We start from the raw sequence: 5,731 nt of genomic DNA on the forward strand, positions 1-5,731 counted from the left end.
TTGATGAAAGTGAAAGAGGAAGAGAGAAAAAGCTGGTTTAAAAGTCAACACTAAAAAACTAAGATCATGGCATCTGGTCCCATCACTTCACGGCAAATAGATGTGGGAAAAGTGGAAACAGTGACAGATTTTATTTTATTGGGCTCCAAAATCATTGTGGACATTAACAGTGACTGTAGTCATGAGATTAAAAGACACTTGTTCCTTGGAAGAAAAGCTCTGACAAACTGAGACAGCATATTAAAGAGCAAAGACATCACTTTTGCTGACAGAAGTCTGTATAGTCAAAGCTATGGTTTCTCCAGTAGTCATGTATGGATGTGAGAGTTGGACCACAAAGAAGGCTGAGCACCAAAGAACTGATGCTTTTTAATTGTGGTGTTAGAAAAGACTCTTGAGAGTCCCTTGGACAGCAAGAAGATCAAACCAGTCAATCTCAAAGGAAATCAATCCTGAATATTCACTACAAAGACTCATGCTGAAGCTCCAAGACTCTGGCTGTCTAATGTGAAGAGGGGACTCATAGGCAAAGGCCCTGAAGCTGGAAAAGACTGAGGGCAGGAGAAGAAGCCCGCAACAGAGGATGAGATGGTTGGATGGCATCACCAACTCAATGGACATGAACTGGAGCAAACTTCGGGAGATAGTGGAGGACAGAGGAGCCTGGTGTGCTGCGGTCCATGGGGTTGCAAAGAGTTGGACATGACTGAGCGATTGAACAACAACAACAAATTGCCATGGATGTGCTGGAGAAAACTGCTCCATCGGCACACCAGGGGCACTGCCTCTGCTACTCAGCTGAAAAACTGACCACATCTCAGGAGCTTTGAGACTTCTGTTTCCTCTAGAGTCATTTTTCATGCCTTCTTGGTAAAACACTTCATTTATATTTAAGCCACCAAACCCTGGGCTCAGCACATTTTGGTCTTCCAGTGCCTTGGACATCAGGTAAGGCCTCAGGCGGCCTTAGAAACAGGCTTATCATGTCACAGAAAGGGTGAGGAGATTACATGACTCTATCAATTTAGAATCTATGAAATAAAACATGCTTGCCAATATAAATGCATGTGTGAATTTATTTGCTAATAGCTAATTAAATGCCATATTTAATACTTGATTTTTTTTAGAGCATCTTTGTAAGGAACTGAATTAGGTTCAGAGCAACAGACTGATCTGAAAGTTAAAACAGTTCAAATGAAAACAATGAAACAGGAAACCCTGCTTCTTTCCTTGAATGTTTATGTAAATTATGCTGGACTATATGGTAGGTGAGCATTTACAGAGTACAAAATGTGCAATTCTCATGTCAGGTGATAACACTTTCCTTGAGGAGGGCAGAGTTCAACATTAAAATCTGCACCCTGAAATAAACTTTTAAGATGCAAGCAACTTATCAAAAAGAACTCAAAAAACAAATATTGGTGAGGATGTGAAGAAAAGGGAACCCTTATACACTGCAAGTAGGAATTTAAATCAGTGTAGCCACTGTGTAAAACAGTATGAAGGTTTCTCAAAAAAATCAAAAATAGAATTACCATATGACCCAGCAATTCTACTTCTGACTATATATCTGAAAAAAGTGAAAAAAGATACATGCACCCCAATGTTCATAGCAGCATTATTTACAATTGCCGAGATATAGAAACGACCTAAGTGTCCATAAACAGATGACTGGATAAAGATGTGGTATATTTATATACAATGTAGCAGTCAGTCAGTAAAATCTTTTTGCCATTTGCAGCAACATGGATGGACTTTGGGGCTTCCCTGGTGGCTCAGCAGTGAAGAATCCACCTGCAATGTAGAAACTGCAGGAGACACGAGTTTGATCCCTGGGTCAGAAAGATCCCCTGGAGGAGGGCATGGCCACCCACTCCAGTATTCTATCCTGGAGAATCCCATGGACAGAGGCGCCTGGTGGGCTACAGTCCATGGGGTCCCAAAGAGTCAGACATAATTAAAGCGACTTAGCATGCACGCATAGATGGTCTTGGAGGGCATTACACTAAGTGGGATAAGTCAGAGAAGGAGAAACATTGTATGATATCACTTATACGTGGGATCTAACATGAGAATGATAATTCCTGCCTCAGTGGACCATTTGTGAAGTCCAGAGAGGAAATACTAAAAAAAATTAATGTGTTTATTTTAATTGGAGGCTAATTACTTTACAGTATTGTGGTGGTTTTTGCCATACATTGACATGAATCAGCCACGGGTGTACATGTGTCCCCCATCCCAAACCCCCCTCCCATCTCCCTCCCCATCCCATCCCTCTGGGCTGTCCCAGTGCACCGTCTTTGAATGCCCTGTTGCATGCATCGAACTTGGACTGGTGGTCTGTTTCACATATAGTAATATACATGTTTCAATGCTATTCCCGAGAGGAAATATTCTTGCCCACAGGGTTCTGTGCAGCGGAATTCAGTCGGAAATCCACCTCTCTTTACTTTCTACAAGGCCCACGCCACAATTTTCCCCAAATTTAGGTCAAGGTTATTTCCACAACACCCCTACAGGAATAATAATGAAAACATTAATTGTAATAATACCTCCATTTCTTCACAGCCTATGTTACACTGCCCTTTCTTTACTCCCCGCAATAGGTCTCTGAGGCAGGAATTGTCATTCTCATGTTAGCGACAGGACAGACGAAGTCCAAAGTAGTCCAAGAAATGATTGAAGGTAATAAGGGAGGAGGAGGCATCAGATTGCCATCGAGAAAAGCAAACTGGAGAACTGCAGTAAGAGTGTTAGAGAAAGCGAATGCAACAGAGTCCATCAAAACTATTGACATTTTCTTAACAGACAGTTTCTTTTATAATGATGCTTTTGTAGGCACTAAAACTATTTTTGAAAGGAAACCAACCTGAGGGAATAAAAGCAAATAGCACCCAGGAAAGGAGCTTGGATGGATGCAGACTGTAATTCTGCCCTTTCTGGATCAGAAAAGTGCTGTGGGGAGGCTCTTGCTAGGAATTCACTAAATACAGCTGTGGGAAAATGGAGAGCAGCAGTCTTGACATTAAAGGAAAAGATGGAACACATCACGAGGTCAGAGGCAGAGTGTCCAATTCAGGGGCTGCTGCGTCTGGTGTGGGAGCAGGGTTTCCCCAGCAAAATCTGCTCTGAGAGGTTGTTCAAGCTGACAAATATTAGCCAGCGCCTTCTCAACAATGTACAGTCAACACCCCTTTGCAGCATAGCATGTTACTGAGTTGAACAGGCAGAGACAGTAAGGAGAGGTTTTCATGGGTGATTTTTCCATTGTATTTGTCATCATGCAGGTCCAGCTACAAAGGAGTAGTTATAGCAACATCTTTCTCAAGCGTTACATACAGGTATCACCATTATGCACATGCAGAGTTCCTTTATGATCATCTAAAAGGTTACTCCTGAAGACAGTTGGCAGTACACACTCCCCACCTTCTTTCTGCATCAAGGGGAGAATTCTATATTATAAGAGTCTGGCCACCCATTTGCCTTGAGTGGTTTAAGTGATGTATTTACTTGCCAAAATGGTGGGGAGGAGAACTGAGAGGCAAAATGGCAAATTAGTTACAACACTTTGGAAGTTCTTCAGTGGCTTAGAAACCTGAGTATAATGAAAAAAGTCAGTGCAGAACTCACAGTTAGAAGGGGCCTGGAAAGTTATCTCGTTTACCCCTCTATCGATAGAGTCCATATCAAAAATATCCTGAAATGGATACAGACCCACACTGTTCAGATACCCCCTTTGAGAAAGGACTTGTACATCTTCAGCAACATGGATGGACCTGGAGATTGTCCTACTGAGTGAAGTCAAGTCAGACTGAGAATGAGAAATACCATGTGATACTGTTTACATGTGGAATCTAAAAAGGTTACAAATGAACTTATCTACAAAACAAAGTTACAGATGTAGAAAACAAATTTATGGTTACTAGGGAGTAAGCAGCCGGGGTTGGGGCGGGGTGATAAATTGGGAGACTGGGATTGACAGGTATACACTGCTGCTGCTGCTACTGCTGCTAAGTCGCTCCAGTTGTGTCTGACTCTGTGCGACCACAGGCGGCAGCCCACCAGGCTCCCGTCCCTGGGGTTCCCCAGGCAAGAACACTGGAGTGGGGTTGCCATCTTCTTCTCCACAGGTATACACTACTATATATAAAATAGATAACTGGTGCTAGTCGTAAAGAACCCTTCTGCCAATGCAGGAGACATAAGAGACGCGGGTTTGGTCCCTGGGTCAGGAAGATCCTCTGGAGAAGGAAATGGCAACCCACTCCAGTATTCTTGCCTGGAGAATCCCATGGACAGAGGAGCCTGGCGGGCTACAGTTCATGGAGTCAGAAAGAGTTGGACACGACTGCAGTGACTTAGCACACACACACAAGGAACTCTACTCAATGCTCTGTAATGACCTAAATGGGAAAAGAATCTAAGAAAGAGTGGATGTATGTATATGTATAACTGATTCACTTTGCTGTACACCTGAAACCAACACAACATTGCAAATCAACTATACTCCAATTAAAAAAAGATTTTAAAAATTAAAAAAAGAAAGGGCTTGTGACCTGGATGCTGGGTTTGCGTCAGGACAGCCTTGAGTGGTCAGCCTTTCAGGAATGATCTCAGCTGCAGACTGCTGAGTTGGGCCCTTCTCAGGGCAGCCACTCTTGGTTACTGCTGGAAGAAGAGTTAGGAAGCCTGACTCCTATGGCCCAGCTTGGGACAATTCTAGTACATTATTCTAGAATGCTCAGACACCCCCCACCCTCACCCCACCCAGGGGTCCACACCGCAGTTCAGCTTCTCCTCTTGCCTAATCCTGCTTCCTGCCCTCCCTTTGGTGTGTTTCCCCCCAGGCATTCCCTAATACATATCCTATACCATAAACCCCATCTCAGGGTGTGTTTTTTGGAGAACCCAGCCTAGGACATGCCCCTAGCAAAGCAGAGTACAGCACACACTCCATCCGTGGCCCAACTGCATTGTCAGATAGTGTTAGGCTTTTAGAAAGTATTGGCATCTCTCTGCATTTTGTTAACTGGGTCGGTCTCCCTAAACCTACCAGAACAAAACTAGGCCCTCTGCATTCTGTTTCCTTTATTTCCATTCTCTTGCCCTGAATTCTGTCTTGCAATGTAAAAGGTAAAAGAAAGTTTTAGCTGATTCATCATCATCTCCTTCCTTTTTTTGTAACTGTGCTGCTGAAAGGAGGTAAAATTAAAGGGAAAAAGCATATGATTCATAGGTCACCAGTTCAGGAAATGTGAAGTAGTTCATGTTCCCTTTTAGGTGACTACTCATTACAGTTCGGGGTGTGAGGGGTGCTGGGATGGGAGGAAGGGACATGGGTGAGCTAGAGGAAAAAGTATTTGTGGTAGCGGCACTGCTGCTGCTAAGTCGTTTCAATCGTGTCCGACTGATCGACCCCATAGATGGCAGCCCACCAGGCTCCCCCATCCCTGGGATTCTCCAGGCAAGAACACTGGAGTGCGTTGCCATTTCCTTCTCCAATGCATGAAAGTCAAAAGTGAAAGTGAAGTTGCTCAGTTGTGTCGGACTCCTAGCGACCCCATGGACTGCAGCCTACTAGGCTCCTCCGTCCATGGGATTTGTCAGGCAAGAGTATTGGAGTGGAGTGCCATTGCCTTCTCCAGTGGCAGCGGCACAGGTTTGGGCAATTCTTTTCATCTTCTGAGAGCCAACAAATGCGCTCTTACTCATTCTCCTGTGTTCTCAGCCT

Source organism: Ovis canadensis, chromosome 8, assembly GCF_042477335.2.
Source record: "Ovis canadensis isolate MfBH-ARS-UI-01 breed Bighorn chromosome 8, ARS-UI_OviCan_v2, whole genome shotgun sequence".
In the NCBI taxonomy this organism is placed as follows: Eukaryota; Metazoa; Chordata; class Mammalia; order Artiodactyla; family Bovidae; genus Ovis; species Ovis canadensis.